General features: G+C 44.7%; 1 long non-coding RNA gene across 2 annotated transcripts in view; it reads left to right on the plus strand.

Moving 5' to 3' along the window:
• LOC140737312 (uncharacterized) overlaps window positions 1–27,909 on the plus strand; it is a 108,935-nt gene that overhangs the window by 21,791 nt on the left and 59,235 nt on the right. The window contains exon 3 of one of the 2 annotated variants that reach the window (XR_012101100.1): window positions 19,314–19,627. This is a non-coding gene — a long non-coding RNA (uncharacterized lncRNA). Of the gene's footprint in view, window positions 1–19,313; window positions 19,800–27,909 lie in introns of those variants that run through there. The other variant, XR_012101099.1, reaches the window with a different exon arrangement.

A 27,909-nucleotide genomic window follows, 5' to 3' on the forward strand; every position in this document is an offset into this window, starting at 1 on the left:
TTGCATTCTTTGAGGAAATGACAAAACAAATTGGTGAAGCTAGAGCAGTGAATGTGATGTATATGGATTTTAGTAAGGCTATTGATATGGTTCCCATGGTAGGCTCTTTGAGAAAGTCAGGACACATGGGATCCAGGGAAACTTGGCTGTGTGGATACAGAATTGGATTGCCCACAGAGGGCAGTGGGTGGTTGTAGATGGTATGTATTCTGCCTGGAAGTTGATGGCTAGTATTGTTCCAGAAATCCTGTCAATTGTGATTTTTATAAATGACTTGGATGAGGAAGTGGAGGGGTGGGTTAACAAGTTTGCTGATGACACAAAGGTCAGTGGTGGTGTGGATAGAATCATAGAATCAGAATCAGGTTTAATATCACTGGTTGTGAAATTTGTTGTCATGTGGCAGCAGTAAAGTGCAAGACATAATAATAAAAACTAAATTACAGTAAGAAATATACATATATAAATAAAACAACAAAACAAGTAGTGCAAAAAGAGAGCATAAAAAAGTGAGGTAGTATACATGGGTTCATTGTCTGCTCTCAGAAATCTGATGGTGGAGAGTAAGAAGCTGTTCCTAAAATGTTGAGTGTGTGTCTTCGGGCTTCTGGACCTCCTCTTTGATGGTAGCAGTGAGAAGAGGTCATGTCCTGGGTGATGGGGGCTCTTAATGATGGATATTGCCTTTTTGAGGTATCACATTTGGAGGATGGCAGGGAGGCTTCTGCCCATGGCTGAGTTTGTAACTTTCCGCAGTTGTTTCCAATCCTGTACAATGGTAATTCAACCAGTTGGAATGCTTTCCACAGTACATCTTTGGTGACATACCAAATCTTCTCAAACGCCTAATGAACTAAAGCTGTTGTTGTGCCTTCTTTGTAATTACATCAATATATTGGGGCCAGGATAGATCTTCATCCAAGATCTTGAAACTGCACACCCTTTCCACTGCTGATCCCTCAACGAGGACTGGGGTGTGTTCCTCGACTTCCCCTTCTTGAAGTCCACAATCAATTCCTTGATGAGAATGTAGTGTATAAATTGTCATAGGATACAACGGGACATTGATAGGGTGCAGAGCTGAGCTGAGAACTGATAGATGGAGTTCACCTGAAAAAGTATGAAGTGATTCACACTGGAAGGTCAAACTTCGAGGCAGAGTACACTGTTTATGGCACAATTAACCATTTAGTGCCTAATGGGGTGGAGACAGAGTCAGATACATTCAGGAGAACTAAGAGAGTTGTATGTAACAAAATGGAGGGCTACATGGGAGGGAAGGGATAGATTGATCTTAGAGTAGCAGCATCTGTGGGGAGAAATGCACATCTGGTACTTCATCGCTCCACATGCTCCTGTTATCGTTTGTGGCCCAGAAGTACTGGGGAGCTGGTACTGTAGATCCCCTCACCCTCACTCACCTATTGCTCTCCCCGCAACAGGGCACTCTAGCCACTGTGGTCCTTGCCATTTTCCATCCAGGCCTCATTCCTGGAGTGGTGTATGAACCTCTAGATCCCTCCCAGACTCTTGCTCGCTGCCTGTGGCCTCAACCCTCCTCGATCCAGTGCAGCCCTGTAAATGGGAATATTGTTGAGGGCTGAAGTCAGTCAGATCCAGAGTGGAGGGGGCTGTTACCCCACCAGCCACTAGGTGTCAGCAACTGTTCAGCTTCCCTTGCTTCAGTCGTGGGTTCAAATCCCATGTTCAGCACACGTCCGGCCTGGCAACAGTATAGCTCTGAGCGAATCAGTGCACAGCCTGTAGATAATGGCAAGCCGTTGGGGAGAGAGTGGGGGATGGATAGTTTTTGCGAAAGAGGCCTACAGGAGGATGTTAGTGAACTTGCAGATTGAGCAAATGAAATCCTACACAAATACATAAAAGGAGGAACATTTTCTGATTGTGAATAGGGAGGGCACATTACTGAAAGATGAGAGAATGGGTTGCAGGCAGGAATAACAAGATCTCAGAGTACAAGGTTGCGCTGCAGGTTAGCAGGGATTAAAGCAAAGCAGATGTAGCCACCGGTGCATTTGCTTGAAAGTAGTGAGGTTTTGCTGAAGCCGCATCAGTTGATGCTGGGACATGAGCAGGCCTGTTCTGAAAGGGTTGGTTTATTATTGACAAGAGAGAGTTAAAGTTGTGTCTTGCAGGTCAAATCAGTATTCTGTGATTAGCACGAATAAGGTCAAATCAGTATTCTGTGCATTAGCACAAATAAGGTCAAATAATGACAATGCAGAATAAAGTGTAGACAGACAATTTAGGCTTTAAATTGTGGAATGATTATAACAGAAGCAATGAGTGAATCTGCAGGGAGCAGCTTGCAGCAAGCTGGAGCGGGGTTCTGAGGTGATTAATGGGGATAAGGCCAGAAATAGGAGGGTGAAAGGGTGAATAGAGTGAATCTCTTTGCTTTTGTGTAAAGGAGTTTGAGGGGGCGACTTGCCTCAAGATCTTTCAAAGTGTGCAGGCTTTGCTAGAAAAAGCTGTAATCGCCAGTGTTTAGATCAGGAAGAGCAAAGCCAACATGATAGATTGGCTGCTGAAACAGCAATGTGGGATCACACTACCTGTCAATGTGTTCAGCTATATAGATCAGTTACAGATATGGGTGGAGAAATAGCAAATCTGGGCAAGTGTGAGCTGTTAGACTTTGGGAGGTGAAACATAGGGGTAAAGTACACAGTTAATGACAGGACACTTAATAAGTGTAAGGACACAGTTGATGTACAAAGGGATCTTAGGGTCTTCATTGGTCATGGCATTGAGTATAAGGGTTAGGGAGTCATGCTACAGTTGCTGGAGATTTTGGTTTAGTTGTCCTTGCAGTATTGTTTAAATTTCTGGTCACCTCTTCGCCAGAAGGCTGTGGAGGCTTTAGAAAGGGCATGGAGGAGGTGCAGGGGCAATTTTTTTTCATACAGAAATGGTGAGTGCCTGGACAGGCTGCCAGGGGTAGTAGTGTTCAGAAGGTATTTAGATAGGCATGTGAATGTGCAAGGACTAGAACGACATGGTTTATGACCAAGTGGGAGGGATTATTTAATTCAGCATGATGTTTGGCAAAGATAATTGTAGGCCAAAGAGCCTGGTCATATCTGTACTGTTCAATGCTCTTTGTTTGTACTCTTTGCTTCATCTGTCTGCACCTGCAAGGTGGGTGAAGAATGCTCATAAATGGGTCTGCACTGTGGAACATGGTTGCCAGGTGACCAAGGTTGGGAATTAAATATTCCAGGAAAGCTGGGAACAAATGACCAGGAAAACGGGAAGGGGAGTGGTATTGATTTTAAATGATGGGATTAAGACAATAGAAAGAAAAGATCTCCTCCTCCAGAAACTTGATTCATGCTCCTGATGTACCTGTAACAAGGGCTATAGAAGAAACACAGGTGACTTCAATCCATGTGTAAACTGGGTAAATCCTGGCCCTCAGAATGCTTTCAATAACTCCCCTACCACTGTTTTTAGGCACTCAGATCTACATTTACCAGGCTATCCCCTGCTCCCTTTTTGAAAAGGGACACTGCATAATCAGTCTTTCAGTCATCTGGTACCTTGCTTGTAATCAGGGTGGATTTACAAATCTCAGTATGAGCTGTAGCAATCTCTTCCCTTACCTCTATTAGCAACTGGGGATTTATCCACCTTTAAATCTGCATTCAGTATCTCATCTTTATTTGTGAGACTTGCACTGGACTCAAAAACAACAAAATCAGGTTCAGTCTACCTTGTCACTGAAGGGTTTCCAAGAGAGACCTGCATCTTGTTATGCCGCTCCACCTCTGTGTTCTGAACCTTCCCCTGGATTTAGTAATGAAGACTCTTCTGGCAAGCAAAGGTGCAGAGCAAGGGAGGGAGGGAGGGAGGAGGTGATGGGGAGAGGGCAGGCCAGTGGAAGGGGAAGGGCTGTGAGTGGGGTGAGCAGGAGAGGTGGAAGAAGAGGAAAGAGAGAATGGAGGGGAGTGAGGAGGGAGTCAGGGGGCACAAGCTGGTGATGATATAATGGGAAGGAAGGGTTATGTGTGAGGATGGAGGGATGGAGGGGAAAGAGGGGTGAGTTGGGTTGAGTTGAGTGGAGGAGTGGAAAGAGGAGATGTTGAAATGTGGAGGGGAAGGTGAGGAGGTAGAGGAGAGGTGAAGGTGAGAGGTGAAAAGAGGGAAGGAAAGGAAGAGGGAGATGATAAGAGGAAGAGGAGGGGCGTTGGGGAGGAGGAATAGGCTATGGAGAGGAGAATGCATGGGTGCAGGGAGGAGAGAGACAGAAAGTGAAGGTGAGGCGAGGAGATGGAGGGGAGGAGGGTGAGTGAGTGGTGGAGTGGAGGGGTGAGTTAGTGTGAAGTGAAGGGGACGGTGAGGAATGTAAGGGGGGATGTGGGTGGATGAAGAGAAGATTTCTCTCATGAGCTGTGTTGCACCTTCCTCTTGGAGGGTGTTGATGAGACCTATAGGCCTGCACCATTCTCCTCACATGCCCATCATCTCCCCTCAGATTCTTGCCCTCACCCACATACTAGGGGCAACTTGGCCAATTAAACTACCAACCTACCTGGTCAAATGGAGAGTATGCAATCTCCTCTGAAACATGGAAATTCCCCTTCATAACTGAAGAAACCAACATGGAGTCAAGTCCTTCTTTGGCATTAGGATGGTTTGAGGGAACGAAATAGCTTTGAATGCAGTTCCCAGTGCAAGGACCTTCAATGAGAGTGGGGTAAGGTGACACAGTGAGAGAGACCCTTCAGTAAGGCAGTGAAGTTCTGTTTCCAGGAATGAGAGTACTTTCTTAAGTGGTCTCTCTGTTCCTTGCAGGGACTTTCTAAGGTTAGGCACATGTTTTGCTGAAGTCAGTATTTGTGGCTTTGTGTTCTGAGCTTTCCCTGCTCAGGGTAAGTGTCCTTCCTCCAAGGAGGGAAGCTGTGGATGGAGGTCCCAGGCCAGAACTAGGAGGAGGAGCTTAGGAGGATCAGTGGTGCCTCACGGCGACTCCTTTGCTTGCATCTTCGGAAACAGCTCTATTTCCATCTTTAACATCTTTATTTTTCCCTTTCAGGGTTCTTTTGAGGACCCTGATCTGGAGTTACACGCTGACTACAGTTCTTTGTGGGAATGGGACACGCTCTGGGGTTTCATGAATGGCCGTTATTCAGCACACCAAGGGTGCGGCCTAAGAGCTCAGCTCGCCTTCGGAGGACCAAGATTTCATGGCTCTGGAGATGGGGGTGGGGGGGGGGGGGTGGGGAGGGGGTTGGTGGAGGTCGGTGTCCAGGCAGGAGATCGGTGTGTCGTGGGAGATGGAAGATCTAAGGCAGTGTGCCCAGAGACCCGAGATCTTTGGGCACAGAGCTTGGAAAAAGAGGCATAACAGACTTTTAACATCGTAAACCAGCGAATTGTTTGTTATGTCTCCCCTCTCGCTGTGAAACGGAGACATCTCTTTCTCCCTTATTAGGGAGAGAGAGAGAGCCTGTGGTATGTCGAATATCAGGTGAACAAGTTGTCTTTGGGGTAGCTGCAGGTCTGTGTCTTTGCAATTGCTTTGCTCACGCTTGAGTGCTCAGTGGTGGGTGCCGAAGTTTTTTTTGCCTGTGGGTGAGGGGGGGAATCATTGCTGGCTACCACTTAATCATGGGAGGGGGAGAGCTGGGGGAGACTTTGGGTTTCTAACATTTAACTGTCATTCATTCTTTGGAGGCACTCCTCTGTTTTCGTGGATGGTTATGAAGAAAAAGCATTTCAGGATGTATATTGTATACATTTCTCTGAAGTTAAATGTACCTTTGAAATCTATGCCACGAACTTTCAGTGCACTTGCTGAGAATTTTCCTGCTCATTTGTCAATAATCGCAGGGCATTTCTATTGTTCTCAGCCTCCATTCAAGGTCACTCTCGACCAACATCTGGGCAAAGAGATGTGCCTAGGAACTCAAGTGCACCCAAAGAAGCATTGGGCAATGGAGTGGAAGATATAGAAGCTGGGACTGGGAAGGGATCAGATGGCATCAGGGTGGGTGCAGACCACAGGAGCCAAACTGGCTACTAGCAAGTGGGGGTGCAGTGTGAAGGGGGGTAGACCGTAGAACATGGAACACACAACGTGGAGCATGGAACACTGAACATACACATACCCTCTATACTTAATAAAGTGGCCACTGAGTGTAGTTCGTGGTCTTCTGCTGCTGTGTCTCATCCACTTCAAGGTTCGACATTTTATGCATTCAGAGATACTCTTCTGCACACTACTTTTGTAACGCATGGTTATTTGAGTTACAATCGCCTTCCTATACGCTTGAACCCGTCTGGCCGTTCTCCTGTGACCTCCCTCATGAACACGGTGTTTATGCCCACAAGTCTACCAATCACTGGATGTTTTTTGTTTATCGCACCATTCTCTGTAAACTTTGGGTTAAGCATAGAAATCCTAGGAGATATGAGATACTCAAACCACCCTGTCTGGCACCATATTGAAAGTCACTAGGTTATATTTCTCTCCCATTCTGAACAACACCGAACCTCTTGACCATGTCTACATGCTTTTATACAATGAGGTGCTGCTTCATGATTGGCTGATCAGATATTTACATTAACATGCAGCTGGACAGATGAACCTAATAACTTGGCCACGTAGTATAGAACATAAAGCAGGAACATGTTGCACTACACTAATTAACCTAATGATACCTAATCCCTTCTGTCTGCTCATGGTTCATATCCCTTTGTTCTCTGCCAATTCATTTGTCTGCCTTTGAGCCTCCTAAATGTCTCCACCATCACCACGTGCAGTACATTCCAGGCACACTTCACTGTCTGTAAAAACAAAACAGCCCCACAAATCTCCTTTGAACTAAATCTCTCTTGCCTTAAATGCATGGCCTCTAGGATTAGAGATTTTGATCCTGGTGAAAATATATTGGCTATCCATCTATGCCTCTCATAATCTTATGAATTTCTATCAGCTCTCCCGTCAGCCTCTACCACTTCAGAGAAAACTACCCAAGTTTATCCACCCTCTCCTTACAACACATGCCCTCTAATCCAGGCAACATCAAGGCAGACTTCTTCTGTACCCTCTCCAACATCTCCACATCATTTCTATAATTAATGACCAGAATTGAACGCAATACTCAGATGTGATCTAAACAGAGTTTTGTAAAACTGCAACATAACTTCTTGACTCTTGAACTCAACTAATAATGGCAACTAATAATGTCATACTACCCTACCACTTTACTGACGTGTGGGTAAAGATAACTTGCAAGATGACTCAAACCAAACTATTGGAGGAACTCAGCAGGTTGAGCAACATCTGGTTGAGGAGAGGAGCTGTTGATGTTTCAGCTCAAAATCCGGAGCAACACACAATCTGGTGGAGGAAAACAACTTCTGTGCTTCTTACATCTTACTGGTTATAAAATGCAGTGGGTCACAATGTCACACAAGGCATTATATAAAAGCAGTCGATGCCCTCTCACCTTGCCTGCTGACAACGAACTGTAATCAGTGTGGGATTTAGGACTTTAATCAGTGGGCTGAGAGTTTTAGAGGGGCATTAATTCCACTGCATCAGACAGCAGATTTGGATGAAGTAATTTTAGTTTAGTTTCAGGTGCCAGATGTTAGATTGGTGAAAAACAACAGCTGGCTCTTGGAGTAGATTGAGTTTTACTGATTTCTAATAACATATTGAAGTTTAATTCCAGCTATGGATATGACAGTGGAACATACTTTTCAAATCCCTTTGCACAAGGTCAGCAAGCAATGTTTGAAAATATAGGTTGCAAGACGGGAGGCAGAGAGGGAAACATTGAGGAAGAGTGAATATTTGGAGGCAGAGAAGGAGTGAGAGGAGAGTTTTCTGAAAAGAAAGGTGCTTGATGGAGAGAGATTGGAGGTGAGGGAGAACAGATAAAGGAAAAAGGCAGAGCGAGGAAGTGAGCTGAATAAGGAAGGGGAAGGGTGATTGAGAGAGGGATAGAAAGAAAGCTACAGGGGGAGGGAGGGAAGATTGAGATAGAGTAGTGAGTCACTGAGTGAGGGATTAGTCCTTGATAATTTGTTTATGATTGTCACATGTACTGAGATACTCTAAAGCTTTCATTGTATACCATCCGGACAGTAGATTGATAAGTATGTTGAGTAATACAGAAAGGGGGGAAAAGCACAGAATGCAGAACGTGGTGTTATACAGAAGCCTGAAGGCACACTTTCGATGTTTCAGAAGCTTCTTCACTCTGCCATCGGATTTCTGAATGGACAATGAAGCAATGAACACTACCTCACTATTTTTCCCTCTCTTTTTTCACTACTTATTTAATTCAAGTGCACAAATTATATATTGTTAGTAATTTATAGTTTTTTAATTATTATGTATTGCTATGCACTGGTGCTGCAAAACAACAATTTTCTCAATAATATTAATATTAAACCTGTGAAAACATTTTTACTTTGATTCTCATTGGCTTATTTACCATTGTTTGTTAAGTGGAGTTTGGGTCAAGGGGAGTCACTCTCACTTCTCTTTAGAGCTCAGCTCTTTTGTTTGCATCTGGGCTGAGACAGTAAAAAAGTCTGGAGTGGAGTGGTCCTGGCAGGTGACAATCAAACGAACTATACATGCTGGAAACCTAGTCAAGAAAATGCTGGAAAGACTCAACTAGTTAGACTATATCAATGGGGACAGTAACAGAGTTGATGTTTCATCAGACCTGATTGTCAATCAGCTGATGAGCAGGTTATTGTTGAGTGCCTGCCAAGTGATAGAAGAGTCCAAAACATTTTCCTTTACTTGTCAATGAATGAGGGTAAACAGCCGCAATGAATTTGTTCTTTTTGTTTTAGGTATTTGTGGGTAGAGTTAAGAAACAGGAAGGGTAAAAAAGATCCTGATGGTCTCCAAACAATAACCAGAATGTTGGAGATAGAAAAGGAACTTGTAAAAAGAGCAATATTATGATAGTTGTGGGGGATTTCACTATACAGGTAAATTGAGAAAATCAAATTCTTCCCCTACGCCATCAGATTTCTGAATGGACAATAAAACCATACCTCACTATTTTTTAATATTTTATGTTCTCTTTTTGCACTACTTATTTTATTTATACATATATCTCTTATCATAGTTTAGAGTGTTTTTATTACGTACTGCAACATACCACTGCTACAAAACATTAAATTTCACAACATATGCCGGAGATGTTAAGCCTGATTCTGATTCCAAGAGAAGGAATTTGTAGAATGCCTAAAAGATGGCTTTATAGAGCAGTTTGTGACTCAGCCCACTAAGGAAAAGGCAATTCTGGATTGGATGTTATGTAAGGTATCAGATTTGATTAGGGAGCTTAAAGTAAAGGAGCACATAGGAGCCAGTGGTCATAATATGATAGAAATCACCCTGCCATTTGAGAGGGAATATCACTATTATCAGATGTATGTATTAAGAGGACTAAAGTTGAATTACAAGACATAAGAATGGAGCTAGACAAGGTTGATTGAAAGGGGACACTAGCAAGGATGATGGCAAAACAGCAATAGCTGAAGTTTCTGGGAAGACACACACAGAATCATCACAAAAAAAATATTCGAAAGGGTGGATAAGACAACCGCGACTTACAAGGGAAGCCAAAGACATAAAACCAAAAGAGAAGGCACATAATATAACAAACATTAATGGAAAGCTAGAGGATGGGGAAACATTTAAAAAAACAACAGAAGGCAACTGAAAAACATGAGAAAAAAATGAAATATGAAGGTAAACTACCCAATAATATAAAAGGGGGTACTAAGAGTAAAAGAAAAATGAGATTGCCACTGGAAAATTACACTGGAGAGGTAACAATGGGGAACAAAGAAATGGCATATAAATTTAGTAAGTATTTTGTTGTGGAAGACACCAGCAGTATGCCAGAATTTGAGAGTGCCACAGGGCAGAAATGAGCATCTTTGCAATTACAAAGGAGAAAGTGCTTGGGATGCTGAAAGGTCTGAAGGAATATAAATCACCTGGACCATATGAACAACAGCTCAGGGTTCCAAAAGAGGTAGCTGAAGAGATTGTGGAGGCATTCATAGTGATCTTTCCAGAATCACTAGATTCTGGAATGGTTCCAAAAGACTGGAAAATTGCAAATGTCACTTTACTCTTTAAGAAGGGAGGGAGGCAGAAGAAAGGAAATTATAAGGCAGTTGGCCTGACTTCAGTGAATGGGAAGACATTGGAGTACATTATTAAGGATGATGTGTCATAAGGGGACAGGAGGCTGGACCCAAGTGCAGGACACAGGCACTGAAGTACTAGGGGCAGGACAGGAACAACTAAATGATGTGGTGACCATGGTGTGCATGAAGGACATGGCATTCAAGGTGATTCTAGGGTTCCAGGAGAGTCTTAGAGTTCAGGCAGGGTCTAGGAGTTCACTGGGCAGGCCACATAACTCCTGGGCAGGGCCCAGACCTCCCAGGCAGGAACACAGGGGCCTGAGCAGGTCACAGGGCACCTGGGTAGGTTGCAGGACACAACCCATCAGCAGCAAGGGATGGAAAGGGGCAGAGTCCCCCACCAGGCAACAGCAGTCCAGCCAGGCTTGCCCAACAGAGGCAAGGGATAGGAAGGGAACTAGGTCCAGGGTGACTGCCAGACTTCCTCAAAGAACTCATCTATAACAAAGGGAACTCCAAAGCAAACCCCCAACTCCACTCAGTCCCAGAGCCCCCTATATACACCGCCAGCCGATGGGCATCAGGTGCACCTGCTTGAGCCCCAACAAGCCACGATGATCCACAGGTGTGACTAATCGGGCTCAAGGGCGAAAGGAGGGACGGCTACAAGACCCGGAGTCTGCGGACCGGATCAAGACCTGGAATGCGGGCTCCGGACCGGACCATAACATGAGGTTGGTGGCACTTGGTAAAGTAAGTTATATGTGGTAAGGAAGGCAAATGATTCATTTTGAGAGGACTAGAATATAAAAGCAAGGATGTAATGCTAAAGCTTTATAAGGCACTGGTCGGACCACATGCAGTATTGTGCTCCTTATTTAAGAAAGAATGTGCTGCATTGAACAGGGTCCACAGGAGGTTTATGATCCCAGGAATGAAAGGGTTCCTCAACTTACCCGCCCCATCTTTGTATCAGATTCAGAATCAGGTTTATTATCACCGACATGTGACGTGAAATGTGTTAACTTAGCAGCAGCAGTTCAATGCAAAACATAATCTAGAAGAGAAAAAATATAAAAATAGTAGTAATAATAATAATAAATAAATAAATTACAGTATACATATATCGAATAGATTAAAAAGTGTGCAAAAGACAGAAATAACAAAAAGAAAAAACAGAAACGGTATATAAGATGATGAGAGTCATTGATTGTGTGGATAGTCAGAGGCTTTTTCCCAGGGCTGGAATGGCTAACATGAACGGGCATAGTTTTAATGTACAGAGGAGATGTCAAGGGTAAGTTTTTTATGCAGAGAGTGGTGAGTGTGTGGAATGGGCTGCTGGCAATGGTGGTGGAGGCAGATATGATAGGGTCTTTTAAGAGAATCCTGGACAAGTATATGGAGCTCAGAGAAATAGAGGGCTATGGGCAACCCTAGGTAATTTCTCGGGTAAGGACGTGTTTGGCACAGCTTTGTGGGCTGAAGGGCCTTTATTGTGCTGTAGGTTTTCTATGTTTCTAAATACTTTATATTAAAAAAAGTGAGATCGTGTCCATTTAGGAATCGCATTGCAGAGGGGAAGAAGCTGTTCCTGAATCACTGAGTGTGTGCCTTCAAGCTTCTGTACCTCCTACCTGATGGTAACCATGAGAAAAGGACATGCCTTGGGTTCTGGAGGTCCTTAATAATGGATGCTACCTTTCTGAGACACTGCTCCCTGAAGATGTCCTGGGTACGTTGTAGGCTAGTACCCAAGATGGAGCTGACTAGATTTATAACCTTCTACAGCTTCTTTTGGTCCTCTGCAGTAGCCTCCCCCCCCCCCCCCCATACCAGACAGTAATGCAGCCTGTCAGAATGCTCTCCATGGTACATCTATAGAAATTTTTGAATGTATTTGTTGACATGCCCAATCTCTTCAAATTCCTAATGAAGTATAGCTCTGTCTGGCCTTCTTTATAAGTACATCGATATGTTGGGACCAGGTTGGATCCTCAGAGATCTTGACACCCAGGAACTTGAAACTGCTCACTCTCTCCATTTCTGATCTCTCTATGTGGATTGGTATGTGTTCCTTCATCTTACCCTTCCTGAAGTCCACAATCTGCTCTTTCGTTTTACTGACGTTGAGTGCCAGGTTGTTGCTGCAACACCACTCAAATACTTTGCAAATCTCGCTCCTGTACACCCTCCCGTCACCACCTGAGATTCTATCAACAGTGATTGTATCGTCAGTAAATTTAGAGATGGTATTTGATCTATGCCTAGCCACACAGTCACCTCCATAAACCTGGGCACAAAGCCATCAATTCCATCATCCAGATCAGTAGGATATAACGTGAAAAGTAGTGGATCCAACACCAACCTCAGCAAAATGTGAAGCCTTGACTAGTTGTATCATAGCCTAGTATGGAAAATCCAATGCACAGGAATGTAAGAGGCTATAGAGAGCAGTGGTCTCAGCCAGTTCCATCAGATGGACAGGTCTCCTCACCGTTGAGGACATCTACAAGAGGTGATGACTCAGGAAGGCGCCGTCCACCATCAGAGACCACCGCCATCTGGGCCGTGCCCTCTTCTCCATGTTGCCATCAGGCAGGAGGTACAGGAACTTGATGACCTACACCTCAAAGTTCAGCAACAGTTGCTTCCGCACTGCCGTTAGGTTTTTGAATCAGCCTGAAAAACCTGAACACTACCTCGGATTATAATATTCTTCTCTCTCTCTCAATTTTGCACGTGTCTTGTATGGATCTAAGGGTGTAAAATGCGTGTGAGTTTATGTTGATGTCAATTCATGTTTGCTATTTTTATAATGTACTGTTCTGCTGTTGTAAAATCCAACTTTCATAGCATTATACCCTGTGTATGTATGCCTATGACAACAACACTCTTGAACTTGAAGGTAATTTAAGTCATTTCAAACTGAGATGAATATGAACTGAGGATGAAGAGGCTGGCTGGAGGTCAGATCGATGTGGTATTTAAGAGGAAGTAGACTGATATTTAAAAGATTGAGAGTTATAGACAAGTGGCACAGGAAAAGCAGCATAGATGGACATGATGACACTGAATTGATGGGCAGGCTTGATGGGTTGATCTCTATTCCCGCTCTTGTTTCTTTGTGTTTCTGTGTAATGCAGGACCTGTGTGTCTGAGGAGTGCGTATGGGGAGGAGAGGCAGGCAGCACCATTCAGTTAGGTGTTAGGTCACCATTCAGCGAGGTGTTAACATGGGCAGTCACAGTATTACCATAGCTCTCTTGTGCTCTACTACAAATAGTGCCATAAAATCTTACTGCACAGGCAGGCCCTTCAGCCCATCTGGTCATTGCTGACCAAGATGCCCCATTTCCAAGCATTTCAAACATAACTTTCTAAATCTTTCCAATCGACATACCTGTCCAACTGTCCTTTAAAAATTGCTCTTGTATCCACCTCCAGCTCTCCATCTGATGGCTCATTCCACATAGGTACCACCCTTTGTTTAAAAAAGTTACCAAGTTTCTAACAAATCTTTCCCTCTCTCCTTAAGTCTATGCCCTTTAGTTCTTGATTTGAAACAGATTGAGTGCATTCACCCTATCTACGCCTCTCATGATTTATACACCTCAATAAGATAACCTCTGAGTCTCCTACATTCAAGGAATAAAGTCCCAACCTATTCAACCTTTCCCTCTCCCTCAAGTACTGCAAACATCCTTTTAATTTTTTTTCTGTACCCTTTCCAGTTTAATAACGTCTTTCCTATTGCATGGCGACCAAATCAGAACGCATTACTCCAAGTGCCGCCCCACCAGTGTCCTGAACAACTCCACAATGACCTCCCAGCTTTTATACTCAGTGCCCTGACTGATGAAGGCTGTTTGTTCTTTTTGTACCGTGTTGTATGACGTGGGTGATCATGGTCTTTCCATGACCATGATTGTTCTTGGCAAACTTCTCCTCAGAAGTGATTTTCCATTGCCTTCTTCTGGGCAGAGTCTTTACAAGATGGGTGACCCTAGCCATTATCAATACTCTTCAGAAATTGTCTGCCTGGCATCAGTGGTCATCTCACCAGGACTTGTGAGATGCACCAGCGGCTCATACGACCATCCACCACCTGCTCCTATAGCTTCACATGGCCCTGATAGGGGAGGGGGGAAGGGGGCTAAGCATGTGCTACACCTTGCCCAAGAGTAACCTGCAGGCTAGCGGAGGAAAAGACCGCCTTACACCTCCTTTGGTAGAGACATATCTGCACCCTGCATGATGAAGGCCAGTATGCTAATACCGCTACCTTTTCTGAGGGAGAAGCTGAAAGCAAGTGAACAAGGGTCAATGACTGAGTGCTAATGTTTGGTGGAGGGGACTGTACATTCCAGTAAGCATTTGCATTGGAATACCAAAAGATAAGCTGGCTGGCAAATCTCACGAGCCATTTTTTTAAACTATCAATGCAAATTTGTTTAACAATCCAATGAGTAAATAATAGAACAGGTTCTATCAAAACAAGAGAGCAGAAACTTTCAGTCTGGTACTCTGCCAATTCATGTCAACCTACTTGCATGACGTCAGGAGACTCCAACTGATGCAAGGGTCAACTGTTTTATAAGAGAGAATGTAGCTGGGAGAGACAGAGACAGAGCTTTGTGTGGCGAGGTACAACACTGCAACATGAACACACGAACAAGCAGTTTGGAAGACATCGGATTTAATGTGTGCCTTGCACATGGAATGGAGGCAGACAATAGTCACACTCAGGCAGGAGTGAACACAGTGCATCGTGAGCTGTGTGCATGTGGACCAGGCGGACAAAGATCGGTAAACACTGTACACAGTGGGAATGACAGTCACTGAACTCAGATAATAGTGGAACGTGTAGGCATGATGAGTGGACACTCAGCACTGTGTGCACCTGGGAGAATGCAGAAGACTTGTTTCAACCATGGGGAGTCACAAGACAGATTAAATAACTTCTGTTAAGTGCATCAGAATGGTCACAAGTGTCTCAATGGGCATCTTCATTGACATGGGTTAGAGCTAGAACCCCAGAGGCAACTCCACATCCCATTGTGCCTTCTTCACCTCCGACAGGCAGATAGATTCTGACCTCCACTGTGTTCAAAGACAGTCTATCTCACTGACTCTCAACCTCTCCCTCTCCCCTCCCTTTCCTCTACCACTCCTTCTGCCCCTACCCCTTCCTTTCCCTTCCCGTCCTTCTCCCTTCTCCTGTTTTCCCTCTTTCCCTCTCTCCTCCTTCCCACCTTTCCCTCTTACCCCTTCTCCCTCTCTCCATCTCTCCCCTCTCCCCCTTCCCCAATCTCTCCTCCTCCCCGGCCCTCAGACTACCTACAGTTATTGTGAGCTGAGTTTTCCAGACAGGGATTTGTATCCACAATCTTTGTGTTCCTAGAAGGTCATTGTCCCGTGTTGCTTCCTGGAATCCATGCTAATCCTTTTCTGAAATCTTATCCCAAAACTTTAATCCGATCTTCTTTATTGTTGGTGTTTGCACACTCCTTCTCACCTGTGGATTTGGCCATCTTCCCATCCTCTCCTCAGAAGCAGGATTGGCTTTGTATGGTGACTGGTGACATGCTGTGGCATGTCTGAAGACTTGATGATGCAGCTTCTAGGCCACGGTTCTGAGAGCTGTGTTGTATGTGGAAGGCCTGGACCACTAAACGAACTAAGGAGTGACCCCATTCCCTGCCCTTCCGCGCACTGTACAGGTGCTTACACAACTCCCTTTCATGCACAGTTTCCTTTGCTTTGTTCCCCACTTCCGCGGTGCATTTGGTCACCCACCTTCTTGCCTCTAAATACTCAGCCTCAATTTCACCTACACTACCCTTCCCCTACCCACTGAACTCTCCTTCCTCTGTGTTTAGATAAGTGGCCTTTGCAGATTTTCTGCTGTTTGTTACCAGATACTTCACCTTGCCCAAGCTCGATGAGCCAAAGCCACTTGAAACACTGGCACACTCCAAACCAATGGCTGCTCTGCTTGCACATGAGTTATTGTTATTGGCCCTTTCTAATGAATCCCTCTCATTGATTGGTCCCTCCTCAACTCAGAGAAAACTGCCGCGAAGCTCTGCCTTTTCAGTCTTGAATGTGGACCTGATTGAAAGGTAGCTCTTTTCACGCACTGCCTCTTGCTGGTTGGTCGCTCCTCAACTCAGAGAAATTACCACGAAGCACTGCTTTTTAAATCTTTACTATCTCTCCAGCATTGTTTTCCAGTGGTGTGATATCCATTCTCTCCTCTCTCTTCCACCTTCACTGGGTGGCTGAAGATTCGGTTGAAGTGCAGCCAAACGTTGAGGAGCAGTCCCTTCAGATACTCAAATAGAGGCTGCAACCTCTCACATTCCACATATATACACCATACACTGTCTCCTCCCAGCTGCAAAAGGAGCTGGAGAATCCGTAAGCTGACTTAAGAATATATCACACGGCACTACTTTCCCTCCTGATCCCCAAACCCTGCTCCTCCTTGGGATATGGGAGGAAATCAGAGTACTGTACTCAAGACTCCAAGGCCTGAGTTATAGGGAGAGATTGGGCAGACTTTGTTTATCTGACTGTAGGAGGCTGAGCGGAGACCCTATAGAGGTGTAGGAAATCATGAAGGGCATAGACAGGGTCAATGTGCACAGACATTTTTACAGGGAAAGAATCAAAAACTCGAGGACATGGGTTTAAGATTTAATATGAACCCGAAGGGCAACTTTTCACACAGAGAATGGTCAGCATATGGAATGAACAGTCAAAGGAAGAGGTTGAAGCAGATACCATTAAGAACTTTTATAAGATATTTGGAGAAGTACACGGAGAAAAAAAAGGTTTAGAGTGGTATAGGTGACACACAGGCAAATGGGACTAGCATAAATCATGGACTTGTTGGACTGAAGGGCCTATTTCTGTGCTGTATGATTATGCCTCGATGACTCTAAACTGTAGGAGCCCACATGGGCACAGGGGGAATGTGCCTATTCCACTCAAACCAAGCTGGAAGTTGCAGTTAATTGAGACACATGGGCACAGATGTGCAACTTAAGTAGGCGTCGCCTTTGGCAAAGACGTGGGAGGCCACAGTGCCTGCTCCTGAGCTCGAACGTTCAGTGTTTTACTTCAGGTCTGTCATGGGTAATGTATGTAGAGATGTCTACTGCAGGTAGAGCATGTGGCAGGGTGGCTACAGTTAGATTGTGCCACATTTGGTGAACGCAGCAAGATCTGCCGTATTAGAATGAGCAGCAATGGTTGTTGCACGCAGCATGGTTTGCTGTAGTAATGTGTGAGGTAAGCTCTGCTGTACTTCATTTGTGCTGGAAGGTCTGTGTGCAGACGTTAATACATGTAGCAAGTCTGTCACAGTTAGTACTTGCAGCAAGTTCTGCTGCAGTTTGTGCACGCAGTGAAGTCTCCCTTGGCTGCAGCATAAAGCAGGGTCTGCCGCAGTTAGAATGTGCAGCAAGTTCTACCACAGCTGCTGTGTGCAGTAGGCTTTGCAGTGATTAGTGCCTGAACAAGATGTGTGCATGCAGCCACACCAATGTCTTCAGGAACACCTGCCATGCTTAGTGTGTGCAGAAAAGTTACTGTATTCAGCCAGGTTGCAGTTACTCTGTTCCTTGGGTGTGCAGAGCACTGAGAAGTTCAGGAGTGGAGGAGAAATACACAGGAAGAGGACAATGAATGGAAGACAGGCAATACTGTACTGGTGTCCCAGCTCACAGTATTGGGGGGAGGGTGGGATGAGGTGGGGAAGAGTCAGGCGTGAGAAGGAGAGCTGGAGCAAGGGTCGGCTGGCAGTGATGGGCGGAACTGTGAGGAAGTCTGCAATAAATGAGGATGGGATCAGGGATTTGGTGGGTTTTCAGGGTCAGGTGAGGGATACAGGTGTCAAATGAGGCTCTTGAACCTGGGGTTCGGTGTCATTCCTGAGACTGCAGTGGAGTGAGGTTATGGAAGGAGAGTCCAGTCAGTCTGGGCCATCAGGAGGTGCCCTCTAAACAGACTCAGAACTAGCTTCATACTGCATCAGCCTCTGATCTATGGAGGCAACAACTGACATCTGACCACTCCAGTGACATGACATCTGGGTGTCCAGAGGAGCTATAGGGCCAGGGACGTGAGGAGCTATAATGTACAAAGAAATCTAGGGGTCCAAAGTCCGTAATTCCCTGAAAGTGGCTGCATGAGTAGAATTGGTGGTATGGCATGCTTGCTCTCGTTGGTCAGGGTCTTGAATAAAAATCTGTGCAGTCTTGTTGCATCTGTATAAAACTTTGGTAAGGCTGTCTTTGGAATACTGAGTGCAGTTTAGGAAGAATGTGGAGGCTTTGGAGAAAGTATAGAAGAGGTTCGCCCAGGATGGCTGCCAAGGTTACAGAGTGCTAACTATAAGGAGAAGTTGGACAAATTTGGATTGCTCTCTCTGGAGTATTGGAGGCTGAGGGGAGACTCAATCTGTTTACCAAATTAGAGAGGAATAGATAGAGTAGGTAATCAGAATCTAGGGTGGAATTGTCAAATACTAGAGGGCACAGCTTTAAAGTGAGAGGGGGAATGTTTAAAAGGAGATGTGTGAAGCAATTGTTTTTACACACAGAGTGGTAGGTGCCTGGAAAGCACCTTGCCAGAGGTGGTGTTGGAACCAGATATGATAACAACATTTAAAAGGCATTTGGAAAGGCATGTGAACAGGTAGCGAATGGGGGGATGTGGCCTATGTACAGACAGATAGGATTAGATTCATCTGGCATCATGGCTGGTATAGACATAGTGGCCCGAAGGGTCTGTTTCCGTGCTGTACTGTTCTATGCTCACAATTAGGGACTTTGGTATCCCGGATGGTTCCTTAAGGTTGTCATAGCCGGGGGTGGTAGTTGGGATAAGCTCCCACTATATATTAAATGCTCCCAGTGGCATGTGTCTAAAATAGCTCTGACAACCAAATCAACCTCTTGGCCTTCACATGTGGCTTGGCTGCTAAGCCCTGCAGAACCATTTCTACTGACAGGATAAGGGGCAAAGGTGGGTTACTCCCATCTTAAAACAGATCACTTTGGGCAGATGGGATTCGTCAGCTGCGGTTGGCAGCTCATTTAGGAGAAGGGAAACTCTAATCTCAAACTTCCATTGCCTTACAGTTATATCCACTCATGGGGAAGGCTTCGGAAGTAAACCCTGAGGAAAAATCCAGAGCTGGAGTCCGCAAGGCAGCTCTACGTTGACTTCAATGCTGACTGGCGACTCCTGTGACAATGCTGGTGCAAAACTGTATCAATCTCTGCTGTTCCTTTGGATTCACCAGCTGCATGGTGAGGGGGAGCCTGCTGTATTGGAAACCGGTTGGTTTCCATATTGTACTGCGGTAGCTTGCATATCGACTGAACGCAGATAGCTAGGCCGCAGCAATGATGGTGGACCCCGACCAATGGAGGGCCTTAATGTTATCTGTGTGGTAAGATGCTGACTTTTATTTCAACTTTAATTTGACAAGTGATTGTATTACATGGGAGAGATAAACACGATGACATTTGATTGAATGCTGGGGCTAAATGTTTTCTTTGTAGAGTGTAACTGAGCCTGTCTGATACATGGAATAAACTAATCACTGCAACTGTTTCTTGAAATAGTGTACAGTCTTATCAATTATCATTGACCTTTTTATTGTGCTTATCCACTAAATTCAAAAGATTAGAAGAGTTTTCCACTGCTGATTAACAAATAGCACTCCCATTAAAATTGTGAATTAAATGCCAAAGTGCAGAGACATTGAGTTGGAATGATAGGGAAAGGCTGACACCGTCATCTTTTGTAAGGGAGATGGTTCCACACTGATACCACGGAGACTCAGTGGTCTCAAGCTACAGACTTAAAGTGATGCTTGGCATTTGATAGGAAGTAGCTGTGCTCTTTCAGGAAGAATGACAAACCTAAAGGGCTGTTGAATATTGATGGGGTATTTCAAAAAAGTACAGAAAGTTTTCTTGGCTCTCTAACCAATAATAGTAACAGCAGAGTATCTGGCGTGTCTGCAGTATTGATGTGCACAGTCTTTGCATAAACAGCTGTAATGTACGGAGTGTATGAGGCAGGGGGAGTTGTTCCTTCCTTCTAAAGCTAGGGTTCTTATCAAACTTTGATAAGTCTGTGATGATAATGAGCAACATAAGAGGCTTTTGGCTCAGGTATTTTTCCACAAAACTCAGAATTACTCCTGATTTACGATCGCAGTATTTTTCCAAACGTGGAATGTGCCAATGGCCAAAAGAGTGAAGCAATGATTCCTTTGTAGACACAGTTTGACATGCAGAGCAGGGGGATGAACCTGTGACATTGAAAAGTGACCCATCAAGGATGAAATGACGTTCTGTATGCTACCGTTATTGATTGGCTACTGCAGCCAAGATTTTGAAATATAATGGAAATAATTTTCCCATTATACTTCACCTGCAAGAAGTGCATCCAGCTGCAGCTTCTGACATTCTGCATTAAGGAGTTGGAGCTGGAATTGGATAATCTCTGGATAATTCAGGAGGCTGAGGGGGTGATAGATAGGACATATAGAGAGGTAGCTACATCCATGGTACAGAGTGCAGGAAATTGGGTAATAGTCAGGAAGGGAAAAGGGTTTAAACAGCCAGTGCAGAGTACTATTGTAGCCATACCCCTCAACTTTGGATACTGTTGGGGGGGGGGGGGCAGAATGGCCTAGCAGAGGAAAGTCACATTGATCAGGTCTCTGGCACTGAGGTTGGCTCTGTGATTCAGAAGGGAAGTAGGGGGTGGGGGAGAAGAGGCTAACCTTGGTGTTAGGGGATTTGTTAGTTAGGGGAACAAAAAGAAGGTTCTGTGGATGAGAATGAGATTTCTTGATGGTATGTTGCCAAGGTGCCAAGGTCCAGGACGTCTCAGATTGAGTCCTCAGTATTCATGATTGGGAAGGTGAGCCAGAGGTCATGGCCCATGTAGCTACCAATGACTTAGGTAGGAAGAGTGACGAGATCCTGCAAAGTAGGTTCAGGGAGTTAGGTGCTAAGTTAAAAGGCAGGACCTCTAGGATTATGATTTTAGGATTGTTAGTGCGACCAAAAATAGGAAGGTCATACAGTTTAACATGTGGATAAAGAGTTGGTGAAGAAGAGAGGTCTTCATATTTTTGGATCATTGGGCTCTCTTCCAGGCAAGGGTTCCCAGCCTTTTGTTATGCCATGGACCCTTACCATTAATGAGGGGTCTGTGAACCCCAGTTTGGAATCCTTGCTTCCACGGGACTTGTACAGAAGGGACGATTTGCACCTAAACTAATATCCAAGCAGGAAGGTTTGCTAGTCCTGCCTGGAAGATGAGGGGTTAAACCAGAGTTGCAGGGGGATGTGAACCAGAGCGCCAGACCAGAGGTTGTGCAGACAGATGTTGTTCAGACCTCAGACAGAGTCAGGAATCAAAAGATTGAGCATGGTGTGACTAATGCTCTGAATTGTGCATATTTCAATGCAAGAAGTATTGCAGCAAAGGCAGATGAGCTCAGGCATGGGCCAAAGATTGAAAGATTCAAAGTACATTTATTATCGAAGTATGTGTGCAGAATACAACCCTGAAAACTGTCGTCCCGCAGACAGCCAGCACGGAATCCATTCAAAGAAAACATCAAACACCCAACACGCGCGCACACACACACACACACACACACACACACACACACACACACACACACACACACACACACACACACACACACACACACACACACACACACACACACACACACACACACACACACACACACACACACACACAAAGAACAAATCGTGCAAATGCTAAAAAAGAGAGAAAATAACACACAGATTATTAAACATAATATAAACATAACTGCACATCCTGGTAGCAGTCTAGGAATGCTCAGTTAATTCAGTTCAGTTCAATTTAGCGCTGTCTCCTTTTGTTGACTGCAAGCTGCAGATCCAGAATGCCCTGATCAACATCCCACAAAATTACAATAAAAAAGGAGTAACTGGAATTCAGAAAGAAAACATGACATGAACTGCACTCCTCTAAAAATGAGTCCAATCCACAAACCACACTAATCAAATGTTGACCAGCACCCAAGACTCCTGCACCTGGCAGCTCAATATTTCGGTGTTCAGTTGTTTTTGATGAGACAGAACAGGAAGGATTAAAGGGGGAGGGATAGAGTTACTAGTCGGGGAAAACGTCTTGGCAGTGCTCAGTCAGGACAGACTGGAGTACTCGACTAGTGAGGCTTTATGGGTATGAGGACTAGGAAATGTGTGACCACTTTAATGGGGTTACATTTTTGACCACCTAACAGTCCTAGGGATTTAGAGAAACAAACTTGTAGAGAGATCACCAACTATTACAAAATCATAAGGTTATGACAGTAGAACCATAGAACCATAGAACATTACAGCACAGAAATAGGCCTTTTGGCCCTTCTTGGCTGTGCCAAACTATTTTTCTGCCTAGTCCCACTGACCTGCACCTGGACCATATCCCTCCATACACCTCTCATCCATGTACCTGTCCAAGTTTTTCTTAAATGTTAAAAGTGAGCCCACATTTACCACTTCATCTGGCAGCTCATTTCACACTCCCACCACTTTCTGTGTGAAGAAGCCCACCCCTAATGTTCCCTTTAAGCTGTTCCCCTTTCACCCTTAACCCATGACCTCTGGCTTTTTTCTCCCCTAGCCTCAGTGGAAAAAGCCTGCTTGTATTCACTCTATACCCATCATAATTTGATATACCTCTATCAAATCTCCCCTCATTCTTCTACGCTCCAGGGAATAACCTATTCAACCTAACCTATTCAACCTTTCTCTGTAACTTAGTTTCTCAAGTCCCGGCAACATCCTTGTAAACCTTCTCTGCACTCTTTCAACCTTATTAATATCCTTTCTGTAATTCGGTGACCAAAACTGCACACAATACTCCAAATTCGGCCTCACCAATGCCTTATACAAACTCACCATAACATTCCAACTCTTATACTCAATACTTTGATTTATAAAGGCCAATGTACCAAAAGCTCTCTTTGCTAACCTATCTACCTGTGACGCCACTTTTAGGGTATTTTGTATCTGTATTCCTAGATCCCTCTGCTCTGCTGCACTCCTCTGTGTCCTACCATTTACCTGGTATGTTCTACCTTGGTTTTTCCTTCCAACGTGCAATACTTTACACTTGTCTGTATTAAACTCCATCTGCCATTTTTCAGCCCATTTTTCCAGCTCGTCCAAATCCCTCTGCAAGCTTTGAAAACCTTCCTCACTGTCCACTACACCTCCACTCTTTGTATCATCAGCAAATTTGCTGATCCAATTTACCACACTATCATCCAGATCATTGATATAGATGACAAATAACAATGGACAATGGACAATAGACAATAGACAGTAGGTACAGGAGTAGGCCATTCGGCCCTTCTAGCCAGCACTGTCATTCACTGTGATCATGGCTGATCATATACAATCAGTACCCCGTTCCTGCCCTCTCCCCATATCCCTTGACCCCGCTATCTATAAGAGCTCTATCTAACTCTCTCTTGAAAGCACCCAGAGACTTGGCCTCCACTGCCTTCTGGGGCAGAGCATTCCACATATCCACCACTCTCTGGGTGAGAAAGTTTTTCTGCATCTCTGTTCTAAATGGCCTACCCCTTATTCTTAAACTGTGGCCTCCAGTTCTGGACTCACCCATCAGCGGGAACATGCTTCCTGCCTCCAGTGTGTCCAATCCCTTAATAATCTTATATGTTTCAATCAGATCCCCTCTCATCCCTCTATACATTTGCCCACTCACCCAACCTGTCCAAGTCACCCTGCATTCTCATAACATCCTCCTGACATTTCACGCTGCCACCCAGCTTTGTGTCATCGGCAAATTTGCTTATGTTACTTTTAATCCCTTCATCTAAATCATTAATGTATATTGTAAACAGCTGCAGTCCCAGCACCAAACCTTGCGGTACCCCACTGGTCACAGCCTGCCATTCCGAAAGGGACCCGTTAATCGCTACTCTTTGTTTCCTGTCAGCCAGCCAATTTTCAATCCATGTCAGTACTCTGCCCCCAATACCATGTGTCCTAATTTTGCCCACTAATCTCCTATGTGGGACTTTATCAAAGGCTTTCTGGCTCTCCCTTGTCCATTTTCATAGTTACATGGACCCAGCACTGATCCCTGTGGTACACCACTAGTCACAGGCTTCCACTCAGAGAAGCAATCCTCCACTACCACTCTCTGACTTCTCCCATTGAGCCAATGTCTAATCCAATTTACTACCTCACCATGTTTACCTAGCGACTGAATCTTCCTAACTAACCTCCCATGCGGGACCTTGTCAAAGGGCTAACTGAAACATGTAGACAACATTCACTTTCCTTGTAACCTCCTCAAAAAACTCTAATAGATTTGTTAAACATGACCTACCATGCACAAAGCCATGTTGACTCTCCCTAATAAGTTCCTGTCTATCTAAATACTTGTAGATCCTATCACTTTGTACTCCTTCCAATAATTTACCTACTACCAACATCAAATTTAACAGCCTATAATTTCCTGGATTACTTTCAGAGCCTTTTTTAAACAACGGAACAACATGAGTTATCCTCCAATCCTCCGGCACCTCACCCGTGGATACTGACATCTTAAAAATATCTGCCAGGGCCCCTGCAATTTCAACACTAGTCTTCTTCAAGGTCCAAGGGAATACCCTGTCAGGTCCTGGGGATTTATCTACTTAATTTATCTTTCTTAAGTATTTTTTGCACTTTTTATACTCCTCAAGTCCTTATTTGCTCTCTGTTTCCTATACGTCATACATCTTTCTCTCCGTCTTTATCAGGGTTCCAATATCCCTCGAGAACCAAGGTTCCTTATCCTTATTCACTTTGCCTTCAATCCTGACAGGATCATACAAATTCTGCACTCTCAAAATTTCTCCTTTGAAGGCCTCCCACCTACCAACAACATCCTTGCCAGAGAACAACCTGTCCCAATCCACGCTTCTTAGATCCTTTCTCATTTCTTCAAATTTGGCCTTTTTCCAGTTCAGAACATCAACCCAAGGACCAGATCTGTCTTTATCCATGATCAAGTTGAAATTAATGGTGTTATGATCACTGGAACCAAAGTGTTCCTCTACACACACTTCCGTCACCTGTCCTAACTCATTTCCTAATAGGAGATCTAATATTGCATCCTCTCTCGTCAGTACCTCTATATATTGATTTAGAAAACTTTCCTGGACACATTTTACAAACTCTAACCCATCTAGACCTTTAACAGTATGGGAGTCCCAATCAATACGTGGAAAATTAAAATCCCCTACTATCACAACTTTATGTTTCCTGCAGTTGTCTGCTATCTCTCTGCAGATTTGCTCCTCCAATTCTCGATGACTATTGGATGGTCTATAATACAACCCGATTAATGTGGTCATACCTTTCCTGTTTCTCAGCTCCACCCATATAGCCTCGGTAGACAAGCCCTCTAATCTGTGCTGCCTGAGCACTGCTGTAACATTTTCCCTGACTAGCAATGCCACCATCCCATCCTTCATCACTCTGCCTCTATCACGTCTGAAACATCGGAACCCTGGAACATTAAGCTGCCAGTCCTGCCCCTCCTGTAGCCAAGTTTCACTAATGGCTACAATGTTATAATTCCACGTGTCAATCCACACCCTCAGTTTGTCAACCTTCCCCACAATACTCCTCACATTGAAATAGACACACCTCAGAAGATTATTACCACCACACACAACCCTACTATTTGTGACTTTGCATGAAACTTTAACATCATTTATTTTCAGCCCCACTCCACTATCTACTCTGGCACTCTGGTTCCCAACCCCCTGCAAATCTAGTGTAAACCCTTGCCAATAGTACTAACAAACCTCCCTGCAAGGATATTGGTCCCCCTGTAGTTCAGGTGTAACCCATCTCTCTTGTACAGTTCCCACCTGACCCAGAAGAGGTCCCAATGATCCTGAAATCTGAAACCCTGCCCCGTGCCCCAGTTCCTCAGCCACAAGTTCATCCTCCAGAGCATCCTATTCTTACCCTCACTGGCACGTGGCACAGGTAACAATCTTGACATTACCACCCTCGAGGTCCTGCTTTTTCACTTCCTACCAAGCTCTCTATACTCACTCTTCAGGACCTCCTCACTCTTTCTTCCCACGTCATTGGTACCGATGTGTACCATGAAATCTGGCTGCTCACCCTCCCATTTCAGAATGCTGTGCACGCGATCAGAGACATCCCTGACCCTGACACCCGGGAGGCAACAAACCATCCGGGAGTCTCTGTCGCGACCACAGAGCCTCTAACTATTGAGTCCCCTATCACTACCACTCTCCTCTTCTTCCGCGCACCCCCCCCCCCCACCCCGCACTGCAAAACCAGACTCAGTGCCAGAGATCCGGCTTCAGCAGCTTGTCCCAGGTAGGTCATTCCCCCCCCCCCCCCCAACAGTATCCAAATCGGTATACTTGATGAGGGGAATGGCCACAGGGGAGCCCTGCTCTGCCTGCCCTTTCCCCTTCCCTCGTCTGACAGTAACCCAATTACCTGTGTGCTGCTCCTTTGGTGTAACTACCTCTCTGAAACTACTATCTATAAACTCCCCATTCTCCCGAATGATCCGGAGGTCATCCAGCTCCTGCTGCAGTTCCCTAACACAGTTTGTTAAGAGCTGCAGCTGGATGCACTTCTTGCAGGTGTCGTTGTCAGGAACACCGGAGGTCTCCCTGACTTCCCACATCCTGCATGAGGAGCATTCCAACATCCTGCCTGGCATTCTCTCTACTCTAAATAAAACAAAGCAAAACTTACCGAAACCTACCCTTGCATCTGCCTGTTCATGCCAAAGCCTGTTGAGCCAAAGCCGTCTCACTCTGACTCGGTCCACTCCAATGATGGCCGCTGTATATGGCAGTCTTTCTTTTAAACCTTTGGCGCGCTACGTCATGTGCCTGCGCAGTCTAGTCGCTTTTCCCCAATCAGTAAAAAAAATAGGTGATTAGACAGTAGGTGATTTGAACTTTCCACATATTGACTAGGATTCCATACTGTAAAAGGACTAGATGGGAAAGAGTTTGTCAAATGTGTTCAGGAAAGCTTCCTTAATCAGTACATTGAAATCCCAAAGAGAGAGTGTGCAATACTTGATCTCCTATTAGGGAATGAGACAGGGCAGGTCACAGAAGTTTGTGTAGGTGAACAGTTTGCATCTAGTGATCATAATGCCATTAATTTCAAGGTAATTATGGAAAACGGTAGGTCTAGTCCTTGGGTAGAGATTCTAAATTGGAGAAAGGCCAATTTTGATGGTATTAGAAAGGATCTAGTAAGTGTGGATTGGGCAGGCTTTTTCTGGCGAAGGTGCACTTGGAATTAGAAGACCTTCAAAAGTGAAAGTTTGAGAGTACAAGGATTACATGTGCCTGTCAGAATAAAACCAAGGATAACAGGTTCAGTGAACTTCGTTTTTTGAGAGATATTGAGGCTCTTGTTCAGAAAAAAGGAGGTGCATAGCAGGTAGAGGAAGGTAAGAACAAATGAGATACTTACTGAGTATAAAAATGCAAGAGAACACTTCAGAAAGAAATCAGGAAGGCTAAAAGAAAGCATGAGGTTGCTCTAGCAGACAAGGTGAAGGAGAACCCTAAGGGATTCTACAGATATGTTAAGAGTGAAAGGATTGCAAGGGACA

Source organism: Hemitrygon akajei, chromosome 12 (genome assembly GCF_048418815.1).
Source record: "Hemitrygon akajei chromosome 12, sHemAka1.3, whole genome shotgun sequence".
Classification (NCBI taxonomy): domain Eukaryota; kingdom Metazoa; phylum Chordata; class Chondrichthyes; order Myliobatiformes; family Dasyatidae; genus Hemitrygon; species Hemitrygon akajei.